The sequence below is a fragment of the Hippocampus zosterae genome, chromosome 3 (assembly GCF_025434085.1).
Source record: "Hippocampus zosterae strain Florida chromosome 3, ASM2543408v3, whole genome shotgun sequence".
Lineage (NCBI taxonomy): Eukaryota > Metazoa > Chordata > Actinopteri > Syngnathiformes > Syngnathidae > Hippocampus > Hippocampus zosterae.
In genome coordinates this window covers 11178137-11193299 of record NC_067453.1, presented here as the reverse complement: position 1 = coordinate 11193299, position 15163 = coordinate 11178137, and the positions used below count along the sequence as shown (strand labels likewise).

At 40.9% G+C, this 15163-nt stretch overlaps 1 protein-coding gene across 3 annotated transcripts in view; it reads right to left on the bottom strand.

Moving 5' to 3' along the window:
• Positions 1 to 15163, bottom strand: part of btbd11b (BTB (POZ) domain containing 11b) — a 122848-nt gene that overhangs the window by 34208 nt on the left and 73477 nt on the right. The gene's annotated exons all lie outside the window — the stretch shown is intronic.

Genomic DNA, 15163 nt, shown 5'->3' with positions numbered 1-15163 from the left:
ATAACGGTGGGAAAAGAAAACAGGGGATCCCGCAAGACAAATAACGCCATCATGGCAAAGGAGACTATGAATAGTTTGGTTTGGACTCTGCGGTGACCAGTTTGGTCGGATGAAACCACAAGCCTGTAATACATTAGTCGTATGTCAGCCACAATGGCAAGAAGTACCTAACTATACGAGCAAATGTCAGCTAAAATTAAGAAACTGGGACAAACAGAAGCCATGCAGCAAATACATGCATGAAAATAAGTGGTTAATATCCACCTCATGAATGCAAACATGAAGTACGTACAGTGAAAAGTCAGAATTTCTGGGACTTGACCAATTATTGATCTGCTTTCTGCGGAGAACATGGTCGGCTAATTTATCTATTGTTTAGCTAACACAGGATCATGTTAAATGCATTTCACCTCTCAGTGTGAAAATGAAAAAAGGTCGGCATCAGCAGAAACGGCACATTTGAATAAGCCTGATTTGTCATTAAAAAATAATCAGTAGGAAATGCAACGTACTAGGTTGTCAGCAAAACTATGAGTCTATGAGGTAGTTAAACTACCTTTGAAAAGAAGTCTTTCGTTAGCCTATACGGGGTACTCGCTTGGTGGCTCGCTGCTAGCGACTAGAAGCTAATGCACTCAATAGGTGACGTATGTCAATGTCAGCGTAATTATTTTGATTTGATTTTACCATCCTTAACTAACTATTGAATGTCACATGATATATCAAGATGACGTCATTTCGATATTGGTGGCAATATATGAACTGTTCCCAGCTACAGTCGGCAAGATGAGTCAAGGGAGCCGCCACATCACCGCATGCTGCCGGAACATCAAAATAAGAGCGTGCAAAAGCATTGGATTGTTATCCTGCTTCTGCAAGGCTTGCTGATAAGATGGTCATTTAAATCAGGTGTGTTGGAGGAGGGAGACATCGAAAACACTGTGGACAGTAGCCCCCGAGGACTGAAACTGGCGACCCCTGATCTAAAGCTTAACCTCAGCTGCCAACCTTTTATTCAGAAAATGTTTAGTCTTGAGTATTTATTTGTGGGGGCTATCAATTAATCAGCAAGATTCAGTTGATCATTTTTTGAAGCAATGGCAGTGAAATGGATTGTATTATTTAGCGGAAATCCACAGACAGACTTGCCATGCCGATGATTAACTCTGAACTAGATTGGCTATGGGAAGATGATCTTCTATCTATGGAGAAAACAATATTCTGTTCAATATGCCACTGGACTGAAACAGGAGTTTGGAACATCCAGAGATTGTCACATCCCAATAAAAACCATCTGATTTTTTTTAAATAACAGCTACATAACTGATTGTTTCTGACCCATAGTCAATCACTGGAATTAATATTAAAATGCCCAGCCCTTTATTGATCAAGTACAAATGAAATTGCTACATTTTGAAGAGGAGGTTTTGCTTGCAGGCTTGCTTTTAGGACAATGGATGCGACAACACACCGATTCCAATAAAGTGCACTAATAAACTCATTTAATGGTGCTTCCCAATAACTACAGTGCAATTCCGGTTATTTATGCACACAAGGGAGCATTTAACTGTTAATGTGCCATATATCTTCATAATTAGAAGATGGAAGTCTGACGAGTCCTGAAATAAGCGTGAAGACTACCATTACAATCCAAATGATTGCTACCATTTATGCGTTTATTTGAAGAAATAAACATTTGGACATGAAATTAAACCATATTCTAAACAGTCTAATAGTTCTAATCATGTGACATTTTGATCCTTATAAAGTAACATCCCAAAGGGACATTTTAGGAAACACGCAGCGTTTATGAATCTAAAAAGTAGCTAATGCAAAAAGAATGTAATGTAAGGGCGTGGCGTTTGTCCCGCTGAATGTTCTCTGACAGTATTTGCAGTCATAATGTTAGATATGCCTTCATAGGATGAGGTGATCCAACAAATGGCTATAACAAGGACTTTACCCCATTGCAAGTACACAGACAGTAAAAATTGCAGCTTTCAAGAGGTCCTGGGTTTAAACTCCGCTCCTCGAGGACCGCTACCCTGCATGTTTTAGATGTTTCTCTCCTCCGACACACCCGATTGAAATGATCACCTCTTCAGCGAGCTCTGCAGGAGCCTGATCATGACCATGTACTAAAACATGCAGGATTGCGGCCCTCGAGGATTGGAGTTTAACACCTGAGGTTTGGGCCCTCCTGTGTGAGCTTTCCTTTCTCATCCTCCCCGTGCTTGCATAGGTTCTCTCTGGGTACTCCAACTACCTCCCACATTCCAAAAACATGCATGTTGGTTAGACATGTGTGACTGTGAAGCCTGCGCACGCGTGTGTGTGTGTCTGTAGGTTGGTGAGGGTAATTGGCAGCTGCAGCTCCTCAGTTAATCAACTGCTGCCCTTTTTAAGCTGGATTTGGATGCCACTGTTCTGCCAGAATTTGTACAATCCATCTCAAGTTTGTCGTGTCCTGAAATTCTTTGTAACTTTGGAGGTAGTGATATTAATCCTGCCTGCTTGTCTTCACAAGCTCCGGCCTGCTACCTGCCTTTGTTTGCTGCACATCTGCCTCGCACCTGGTTGCCACCATGCTTACCTCAACCTTGCGCCCCATGTCTCCCCTGGCCTTAACCTGGACACATTCCCTATAGCCAAGGAACCTGCTCCATTTACCACAAATGTGTAACTCATCATTATATCTGCTGTTTCTTTTCTGCATCTGGGTCCTCCTCACAACCAGCCACCTAACAATTCTTTTGCCGGTTGTCCCAGGGATCTGAAGCAAGGGTGATATAAATGATAGAAGTCTGACAAAATAACAAGTGAATTGAAAGTTTTTGTCTTATGGTGTTGTCCTTCACGTTGTCACGGTTCTGTGTCAGTCTGGCCAGCAGGTGGCATTAGCGGACTTCTGTGCACATCTGCTGCCAATCTATGATTAGTCTCACTCTGTATTTAAGGAGTCCTCTGATATGCACATGTCGCTGGAGTATTGCATTTTGCCTTGCTACTTCCTTGCTCATTGACTGCAATTGCTATAGACCTCGTCGTGTTTCGATTTTTGAACTCTCGGTGCCCAGTACTTTGTAAGTATGGTTTTTAGTTTGTGATTTGGCTCTCGCTTGCGTGTAGTGGTTACATTGTTTTTTGTTTTCCTTCGCGATCCTTATTTTCCCCCCTTGCCTTTTGTGCAAGCGCTTTTTGTTATTCGTTTTTGTGCCCTCTGGTCCTTGTTTTGACCAGCACTTTATGTTACGACTTTGTCGGTGCGAATTTTTGTATATTAAACCCTTTTTTTCTACGGAGACCTTGCTTGGTGTCTGTACTTCTGGGATCCCAACTTTATTTCGGCTTGCCCGAACGTGACACACGTAGACCCATTGTTGACTGTTCTCAGCGTTTTGTCCGCTACATTCGTCCAGGGAGATCTGTGCTTGATGGTTGTGCATTTTCGCCTGCATGTGCATACTAGCACAAATTTTGATGGGGGGGTGAATGTCGGCGCTGTGAGACTGTCGCCCCCTAACAACCGCGGGGTTCTTTTGCGCTTGTAATAGGCAGGTTTTTCCACAGCCCCATTTTGTTCAGAAATGTCGGTGCTGGTGGACAGTCTGCGTTGGTAAGGTTGGTAGAGCTAAGGATGATGAGACTCGGCGCAGAGCACGATTGGATACTTGGAACTGAGTGAGCGCTTGGAATTGAAGCGGATCTAATTAGACCAATCTCAAACTTAGCTAGGAGCAGACGTGTGTCGACATGCACACTGTGATCATGATGTCTCTGATCCACTCTTAAAAAGGGATTGATTCTCTCCTCTTTCATCTATAGATGCTTCAAACAACAAGGAATAGTTGTTACAATTGTACAGTTGTCCATGTTATGTGCTGTCCTATTTTGATTACATATTAAATATTCAGTAAAAAATCAAGATGTATTGTGAAATTCTATAGAATACAGTCATACCTTGGTTTTCGACCATAATCCTTTCCAGGAGGCTGTTCAAATATTTTTTTTTTCGAAATCCGAAACTATTTTATTCGACCACGATTAGGAGCTGATACACTATGCAGAAATAACAAACAAAAAAAAAACACTCAGAAAATCACCACAAACATGTCCGCTCATGATGAACGTTACACGAGTAAGCGTGTAAGGGAGCCGACAGGAGTCGCGTATTTAGGTTTGCTTAGTTTGGTCAAAAAATTACTTTCGGTCGTAATCCGAAGCGTTAAAAATCTCAATGTCTGGTCAAAAAACGATTTGGTCGAAAACCGAGGTATGACTGTAATTGTTAATTCGGGGCTCGCTTAACTGACTAGTCATGAGTGACCCACTGCCTTCCCGCTCCATACTCGGTGGAAAAATTTAAATTTAGATTTTTTTTTGTTTGTTTTCAATTTGCAACAAGAAGCCTATCCAACTTCAGAAGCAAATGGCATGTAGTTACTTTGATATTTCAAAGGATTTTAAAAAAATGTTGGAACACCCGTATTCTTACATTTTTACTTCTTGCAGGGTCACACAAATCAAAATGTAAAAAGCCTGAATTTTTCATACGGTTATTGTATTCTCTATAATAAATGGAATCATGAATATAATGCGGTGGTCTTGTTTGCAAAAGCTTTGTAACACCAAATAAAATGGGAGGAAAAAAAAAGACAGTGAAGATAAGCAAAAAAATATATATACACGCAGTTCAGCATCACACAATAGAACGAGCACACACAGAGATGACTTGTGACGGGTGACCGGCGCACAACAAGGGCGCAACTATTACGTAATCATATCCAATCAGAGTGAAACCAGTCTCCCTCCTGGCTGTGTCTTACTCGGCCCCAAGGTAACAGCTCAGTTGCTTTTATTTCTTTTTTTTTTTTCATCTCTTTTCTGCCACGAAGGGTAATAGGTCTGTGGAGGGAACCCACCAGTCGTGCAATTCCCGCAGGATGCTTTGCAGACAATACTGGCAATCAGCAACAAGGGGGTGGAAGGGAATTGTGAAGTCACTGAGCCACGCGCACAACCTCAACCGTCAACCCCCCACAAAGGTCTACCTTTCGATGAAGGACTTTGCTCGATGTCTCCCATGTCATCTGATTTGTAAAAGGCGCATGGTTTTGAGTGGTCCGTTTTAGGCAACAAAAGGAGGACAAAAACATGGTGAATTTGGAGGGCTCCTATTGACAGATTGTCCTAGCACTCCAGCTAAATGCAACAATGTTTTGATGTAATTACTCATTTAGCACCGAGGGCACTCGAGTAATTAAAGAATATGACTAATGCCGTGAAAACGGGATTTTGCTACAAGGGGATGCTTTCCTCCGGGCCAGGGATGACATCAGACCCAGCTGCTTGTAAACACAGGCTGCTTTTAAACCAAGCCACTCGTGGACATGAAAACTCGGCAGCATAAACACAAAGCAAAGTGCAAAGCATATAAGACAGTAACACCTTCAGGCAGGAAAGGTACAGTCACTGGCCATGCGTAATGGGCCCATGGTTCTTACGTTTGTGTGTCTGTATCACTTTATGTCTCTGTGTACATTTGTCTGCCTCTTTGCCTGCATAGATGAACAAAGCAAGTGTGAGCTTCTGAACCGGCCACTACAAAGGAAAAGAATGGTCTGCAAATGTTCACCAAAATATTTTCAAAGTTCCTGCTATAAAGAGACCCAGAAATAACTGTACTCTCTATTTGATGTTTTGATGTGTAGACGACCAAATAAATCCAAACATTTTCTGGGAAGACCAGATGAACTTAATGTTAAACGATTCCTCCATCCATTTTCTAATCCACTTATCCTGATGATGGTCGTGAGCGTGCTGGAGCCTGTCTAGGATGTTTTCGGGCAGTGGGCGGGTCACACCCTGAGCTGGTTGCCAGCTAATCGCAGGACGCACATAGACAAACAACCATTTGCACTCAAAATCACACCTCGGGACAATTAGAGTGTTCCATTAATTCTATTCCATTATTTTTTTTTGGAATGTGGAAGGAAGCTGGAGTACCCGGTGACGTTGGGGCCTGGAATCAAACCCTGCACCTCTGTTCTGTGAGGCGAACATGCTAACCAGTCACCCACATTGCCGCCCTATGACAAACGATGACAATGTAAAACAATAAGAACTATCAAACAGCTACAGAGAAAAGATCTAAAACCACAAGTCACAAAACACAAAATTCATCCATTTTTGGTACTTGTCGTATTCGGTTGGGTTGCAGGTGAGCTGGAGTGTATCCCATCTGGTCAAAGTTATGACTCTATGGGGACCTAACAGGCATTGTTTTTGGAATGTGGGATGAAGCAGTCAACCACTGTAGATTCGCACCCTGGCCACAAAACAATCTGAGATAAAATTAGTCTCAATTGATTTTCAATACTGCCTTCTCTTTCCTAGTGCTTGAATGTGCACTAGTGGTGTAGCTCATACTATCTGAGACAATAAAAATGATTCTGAAATGCTGCGTGTATCAGTCCTGTAAAAATACCATAAATTACCATTAAGGTAAACCCACATCTTTCTGAAACGGATTTCAAAACATCACCATATTGCTCTTTGTGGATCACAGCAATAACGTGTGTGTGTGAGTTTTTTGTGTCGGAATTTGTCCTTTTAAAATGCCAAAACAATACAATTGGAAGTAAAAACAATGGTCCCTGTACTCCTTTCCAAGTCCTAACAGCAGGTAAATTCTTTCACACCTTACTATTAACTTTCTTCTCCAAACGTTGCTGCTCCCTGAGTGGTTCCAGGTTGGGAGACTCGCAAAATATGATGTATTGAGCTACAAATTGCTCAGTAATTGTTTAAGTCACCTAGTGTAATTTATCATCCAGAGTCCACAGTCTCTGTGGGGCGCGTCCAAACAGACTGGAAGTGGGCCATGCCTGGCAGAGACTGATGAGGCCTGTGGCCATGTGCTGCTCCTTATTTCTTCCCCACCCCGACTACAGCGCATCCTCTGAGGAAGGACCCTCATTGTTCAGGGCCGACTCTAGCAAATATCTCTGTCACTTTGATAATGTGGGAACAGTCGTATCGGGAATGCCATCATTCAATGTGAAACCTCTCTTCTGGTACTTTATATTGAAACTACGGAAACTTTGATGGAAGTTTGGTAGGTTTGATGCATAAATGACTGATAGATGATTTGCTTTTGGGATTTGAAGGGTGAAGAGAAGTGTTGCTATTTCAGTCTTTTTTTACCAATATCACCTGCTGCTCCTCAGTTTTGGTAGTTCTCACTCTTTAACTTCCTCCTGTTGTAACCCACACCTCATCCTTCCCGCTTGGTACAAACTATGCCCTCCGCTATACTCAGAATGGCCCTCGATTAATTTTGGAAAATAAAAATGGCTGCTGTTGCTGCTATAGTACATGCACCAACCAGAGGATGGCAGGCATTGCTTACCAATGCGTTGAAGTCCAAAGCTGTAATTGTGAAGAAGAGCGCGTCATGGCCTCTTTGGTTGTGTCCATATACACAGGCCGGGTCTTCCAAAGGCCGCATTTTTGGACGCATGACGTCACTGCCGTCGCGACTCGGCCGCAAGTGGTGTCCAAATTCCCATTAATCCTGTCCAAATTCATCAGTGTTCATGCAGTCCAAGGAGGCTACATGAGGAGGAGCCTTTTATGGTGTTGAATGACCCAACCTGTGAATTGTCTTTCTAGAATTTTGAAATCGCGTGTGGTGGTGTCGTGCCGGAAGTGGCGTTATGCTGCCAAAAAATGTGGCCTTCAGAGGACACAGTCTGTGAATTTGGCCTTTCGCATCAATCTCAAAAGTACACAACCAAGATGATTTTTTTTTCCCTTATCTTTTTTTTTTACAGTTCGTTTAAAATGCATAAGGAGAAGTAAATTAGTCTCCTCCCAAATCATGTATATATTCAATGCTATATGTTATAAACACATCAGGGTGCCTAACTGGACAAGCGATCATTTTGATGGACTTGCCTGACCAAGGGGATGCATCAAGGGGCCTCTTCTAATTCTCGCTTTTTTGCCTATGTTATGGAATTTCCTGTCCTATCCTACCGGAGTGAGATGACCTGGAAGTCCGTGGAGTATAGGATCATTTGAATTCTATAAATGCTAAAGAAAGCTGCCTGTATGTAACCTTTAAAGCCCCATTTAGCATAAGTTATTCCTGATCTACCTTGAGGAAAGGATATTTTCCAAAATTCTTAATGACAGTAACTTTGAAAGCACCGACACAGTTGACAGCCTATGCAAGGACACTCAGGTTTCACACTCACACTTGTAAGTTAGGATTTCCTTACGCCCATTTTGACTGTGAGCCAAAATAAACGTATGATTGTCACATATTACATAAACATAAAGAAATGGTGAATAACTAGTTTTGAAATGAGAGTGCAGTAAAATATTATAACATTCATTTTAAAACGGCTCAATGTTTTCAAAAGTGAAGACAATTTGCAATGTTGGTGCTGTAGTAAGAAACATTAAGTCGATGCACATAATTTGCATTGGTGGGCCACATCAAATGATGTGGTGGGCCAGATCTGTTCCCCGGGCCTTGCGTTTGACATCTCTAAGCTTTCGGGATCATTGCATTTGCCTTATTTACAACCCTCCTCAGTCTCCATGTTTGGTCCACAACTTGGAAGTCAGTCTCACTTGAACACATTAAAGAGAAGCTCAATTGTCTGAATGCACCCAAGGGATAGGGGACAAAGGAGGCTCCAATGAGAAGCTATAATCGAGGATACACAAGTGTATCCTTTGCAACAGGTGGGGTGGGGTCAGGGGGAATGATTCATAAAATGCTATAAAAACACAAACACAAATCCACTGAGTTTTTTTATGTAATTCACCAGCGGCACTAACACAATAACAAGGGTAACAACAATGCTTTAATAAGGTCACTATGGTAATGCTTTAACATATAACAGACACCACAGAACAATTTCATGAATGATACGAGCAACACAAAAACTGGAGTATTTTGTAGATAGATATACCAAATAAATGTCAAGCTACAGTTTTATATTACTATAACAGCAGCATGCAGCTAAAATGTGCCAACAAGGCAACATGAAACAAATACAAGGTGCATGAAAATATCGAATTCACCATAATGCTATATCTAGAGCCGTTCGCCGCATATTGTGCAGAGCGGGCTTTCTTCATGCGTGGGAATCACCTGTTGCCATAAATCCATTTTCAAGTATGTCTCCTGCTATTTTCTGTTGACTGCACATTCTTTTTCTTCATGGGCTCTAGTGTTGCCTCATCACTGGGACTTTTCCCTGGTGAAAGAAACTTTCCAAATATGTCTGGGGTTTTTCAACTGGTATATATATATATTCATTCATTCATCTTCCTTACCGCTTGATCCTCACTAGGGTCGCGGGGGGTGCTGGAGCCCATCCCAGCCGTCTCCGGGCAGTAGGCGGGGGACACCCTGAATCGGTTGCCAGCCAATCGCAGGGCGCACATAGACGAACAACCATCCACGCTCACACTCACACCTAGGGACAATTTAGAGTGTTCAATCAGCCTGCCATGCATATTTTTCGAATGTGGGAGGAAACCGGAGCACCCGGAGAAAACCCACGCACATGCAAACTCCACACACAGGGAGGCCGGAGCTGGAATCGAACCCGGTACCTCTGCACTGTGAAGCCGACGTGCTAACCACTGGACTACCAGGCCGCCCTATATATATATATTCATTCATTCATTCATCTTCCGAGCCGCTTGATCCTCATTAGGGTCGCGGGGGCTGCTGGAGCCTATCCCAGCCGTCTTCGGGCAGTAGGCGGGGGACACCCTGAATCGGTTGCCAGCCAATCGCAGGGCACACAGAGACGAACAACCATTCGCACTCACACTCACTCCTAGGGACAATTGAGAGAGTTCAATCAGCCTGCCACGCATGTTTTTGGAATGTGGGAGGAAACCGGAGCACCCGGAGAAAACCCACGCAGGCCCGGGGAGAACATGCAAACTCCACACAGGGAGGCCGGAGCTGGAATCGAACCCGGTACCTCTGCACTGTGAAGCCGACGTGCTAACCACTGGGCTACCGGGCCGCCTATATATATATATATATATAATATGAGGATGAGGATTATTTATATATATATATATATATATATATATATATATATATATATATATTAGAGCTGTCAAACGATTAAAATATTTAATCTAATTAAAAATGCAACTGTCATAATTAACTCAAATGGACTAAAAAATTAATCGTGATTACTCACGCATTTTTTATCGTTTCTGAATTTCCTTTTACATTTTTTGTCCTATTTTTCCCCCATTGTAATGCTCTCATCAACATGGAATCATGAATCAGTTTTCTATGTGCCAAATGCAAATATTTACTGAAATAACAATTTCGATTTTCAATTTTTCACTTGGAGCAGTTATTCACACATAATCTCTCATACAATATTACTATCCATCAACAACAATGAAAACAATATTTTGTCACACAACAGCTGCTTTAACAGCTTTTTTTATAAAATCAAAACAGCCCAATATAACATTATAAAGTTTGTTTGTTTGTTTATTGTTTATTGAACATAAAACATATACAGTAATAATTTGACAGAAAATAAGGTAGATAAAAAAAGTAAAAAGAAAGAAATCAGTCTTCATTCAACACAGTTATTATGTTCAAGGGAGTAGGATGAAGTAAAAAACTTATCTAGTCCTACCCCGTTATGTGTTTATATCTACTAAATCATTTTTATATCAATCAGCAAAGAAAAAGTAAGAAGAAGTCTCCATTAAGGCTCATACTTTACCCTTAACCGTGATATTTTTACAACTTTTGGTTTGTATCGGGATTATATACATCCTCACCCTGGCACTCTTGTGTCAATTTTCTCTTGTATTCATAATGGATATTTCAATACCTTTGTCTATTTATCAACTTAGTTCTGATTTATCATTATATTTAATGTTTAGAATTTATCATTTTAACTCTGATTGATGTAGGTTGTTTGTACTATTTTTTTGAATTTGTTTTTGAACTCAGCAAGCGATTTACTCATTTTTAGGTCCGTTTCGAGATTATTCCACAGATTAACACCTTTGCTAGATACACTTCTTTGCTTGATGTTTGTTCTTGTTTTGAGTTTTTTGAATCAGTTGGTACCTCTTAATTCATAGTTGCTTACTCGACTTTCGAAAAACTTCTGAATGTTTTGGCAGAGCAGGTTATTGTGTGCTTTGTACATTAATTGGGCAATTTTAAAGTCAACCAGGTCATAAAATTTCATCGTATTTAATTTGATAAATAGTGGATTTGTGGGTTCCGTATATTTTGATCTATTAATAATTCGAATTGCTTTTTTTTGTAGTTTGAGAATAGGGAGTGTGTTTGTTTTGCAGGCATTTCCACACAGTAGGTCATACATACATGGTAATAATAATGAAGTGTATAATGTGTACAAAGATCTCTTATTTAGCACTTCCTTGGTTTTGTAGAGGATCCCTACGGTCTTGGCTATTTTTCTTTTTACGTTATCGATATGTGGTTTCCAACATAGTTTTGAGTCTATTACTAATCCGAGAAACTTGGTTTCATACGCTCTTTCTATTTCAATTGAGTTTACCATAATTTTAGCTTGGTGTTTGATTGGTCTTGTGCCAAAAACAATTAACTTCGATTTTTTCAGGTTAAGTGACAATTTATTTCTGTCGAACCAGTTTTTTAGTTTGTTTAATTCGTTTTCTACGGTTATCAGGAGCTGTTTCAGATTTATTCCAGAACAGTAGAAAGTTGTATCATTAGCAAATAGGACACATTTAAATTGTTTTGAGACCTTGCAGATATCATTTATATATAAGATGAATAGTTTTGGACCAAGCACTGACCCCTGAGGAACTCCGTGAGTGATTTTCAGTTGATTCTTTTTTTTATTGTCGAGTTGCACGTACTGATATCTGTTTTCTAAATAACTTTGTATCCATTTATAAGCTACACCTCTAATGCCATATCTTTCTAGTTTTTTCAATAATATGCTGTGATCTATTGTGTCAAAAGCTTTTTTTAGATCTAGGAAAACCCCAACAGTAAATTCTTTGTTGTCTATATTAGTGGCTATTGCTTCCACAAACTCCATAACTGCCACTGAGGTGGTCCGTTTTTCCCTGAAGCCATATTGATTCTCACTTAACAGCGCATGCTTTTGTATAAAGCTATCAAGTCTGCGCGAAAATAGTTTTTCTAATATTTTTGAAAATTGTGGTAGTAGTGATATTGGTCTATAATTTGTAAACAGATGTTTTTCTCCACTTTTATAGATTGGAATAACTTTAGCAATTTTCATTTTTGATGGAAAAATACCAGCTTTGAATGACAGGTTGCATCTGTGCGTGAAGGGTCGCATTACATATTCTATAATCTGCTTGATTATTGTCATATCAATATTAAAGCAATCAGTTGACTTTTTATTTTTAAAAGTTTTTATAATATTTGATACTTCTTGTTTTACAGCAGTAAGGAATATCGTGGATGAGATCTATTTCAAGCAGGTTTGTTGGATCAGGAATTTGTTTTGCTAGGTTACTGCCGATGTTGACAAAATACTCATTAAATTCAGTTGCTATTTCTGCAGTTTTTTCCAAAATAGTATTTTTACCTTTGATAAAATACTCTTGATAATCAATTTTTTTAGGACTATTTCTGATTACTTGGTTAAGTATTTTCCATATTTCTTGTGTGTTACCTTTATTCTGCTCTAATAGTGCATGATAATGATCTCTTTCACTGGTTCTTATAATATTTACTAGTTTATTTTTATAGGTCTTATATTTTTTTTCTGCTTCTTCAGTTCTGAATTTTAAAAACAATTTATACAAATTGTTTTTCTTTTTACATGCGTTTTCTATGCCTTTCGTTATCCATGGCTTACTTGGGTCTTTATACTTTTTGGAGACTTTAGTTAATGGAAAATGTTTATCATATAAGCTCATAAGGAGATTATGGTAGACTGAAATACTTCAAACGCTGTATTTGGGTCTCCGTTCTAGTAGACCTCGGTCCAGTTTTGTTTTTCTAGGTCTTGCTTAAAGGCATCGATGGAACTTTGGGTTCTTAGTCTTATTTCTGTTATACGAGTTGTTGATTTAGCTCTTCTATCGAAATAATTATGAAAACTGCAAAAACAGGTAGTTGGTCGCTTATGTCATTAATGAGAAGTCCACTTTCCATTTTATGATCAATCTTATTTATAAATATGTTATCTATTAATGTGGCCGTCTCAACTGTTATTCTGCTAGGTTTCAGGATTACTGGGAAAAAGCTGTTGCTGTACATAGTATTTATGAAGTCGTTTTTTTTTTGGTGTCTATTTGGGTTTAATAAGTCAATGTTAAAGTCACCACATATTATTCGTCTTTTCTTATCGTTGTAGTAACTGAGCATCTGTTAGTTTTTTATTGAATGTGTCAATACATGTTCCTGGTGTCCTATAGATGCAGCTTAAAGTGCACATCTAAGGTAAACTAGTACTCAGCCTATAGTGCATTTAAACCATGGTTGCATACTTCGTCTTTCTCAAGTTTACTTTGAACACAGCAGTCTGTTTCTGTATGTTTGTTGGAGAATAACGAGACACCGGACACCAGCGTTAATTATGTGCCGCTGTATTCAAAACTACCCGTCGTACAAAAAAGCGCACGCACTTCCCCCGTGCTGTGCTGGGGCAAACCATTCTGAAAGGTGTTGGCGGGGGGGAGGGGGGGGGTCACTCCCCCTAACACAGTCAGGCTCTGTTGATTGTGTTGGTCCTTCTTGTGCGGAAGTCTCTCTACAGTTTTTGGGTAGACCTCATTTCAAATGACTACACTTGGTTCGATGACTGTCACGTCCCGTGTTTGCCAGCAGGGGGCAGGCCCTGTTGCCACCTACACACCTGTCACCCATTGGGGACTAATTACACGGGCTTTATTTGTGCGCTCTGGCAATTGACTTACTGCCGGAGTATTCCACGCCGTGCCATTACTCTCGCCGAGTCCTTCTCGTGTGAATTATTATCTCTAAGTCGATCGACTGTTATTGCGTGCAGTCTTATCCGCTCGTATGAAAATTCTATAGTTGCCTAATCATTCTCCTTGCTATTTTTTAACAAGCGTTTTCTGTTACCTTCCTATTTCATTCCTGGTCCTTATTTTGACCAGCGTTTTCTGTATATATATATATATATATATATATATATATATATATATATATATATATATATCCTCATCTCACCCCTCGGGTGGTGTCCGTCCCTCATTCAGCTCGGGTCCTCTACCAGAGGCCAGGAAGCTTGAGGGTTCTGCGCAGTATCCTTGCTGTTCCCAGCACTGCACATTTCTGGACTGAGATGTCCGATGTTGTTCCCGGGATCTGTTGCAACCACTCATCTAGTTTGGGGGTCACTGCCCCGAGTGCTCCGACCACCACAGGCACGACTGTCACCTTTACCTTCCAGGCTCTCTCCAGCTCCTCTCTGAGCCCTTGGTATTTCTCGAGTTTCTCATGTTCCTTCTTCCTGATGTTTCCATCACTTGGGACCGCTACATCCACTACAACGGCTTTCCTCTGCCCTTTATCTATGATCACGATATCTGGTTGGTTCGCCATTACCATCTTGTCAGTCTGGATCTGGAAGTCCCACAGGATCTTCGCTCTGTCATTCTCCACCACCTTCGGAGGTGTTTCCCATTTTGACCTTGGGGTTTCCAGTCCATACTCTGCACAGATGTTTCGGTAGACTATGCCAGCCACCTGGTTATGGCGTTCCATGTAGGCTTTCCCTGCCAGCATCTTACACCCTGCAGTTATGTGTTGGATCGTCTCAGGTGCCTCTTTGCACAACCTACACCTTGGGTCTTGTCTGGTGTGGTATATCTGGGCCTCGATGGGTCTGGTGCTCAAGGCCTGCTCCTGAGCAGCCAGGATGAGTGCCTCTGTGCTGTCCTTCAGGCCAGCCCTCTCTAGCCACTGATAGGACTTCTTGAGATCAGCCACTTCAGTTACGGTCCGGTGGTACATCCCGTGTAGGGGCTTGTCCTCCCATGATGGTCCCTCTTCCAGCGCCTCATCTTCTGTTCCCCATTGTCTGAGACATTCTCTGAGTACGTCATCCGTTGGAGCCTTCTCCTTGATGTATTCATGGAGCTTGGA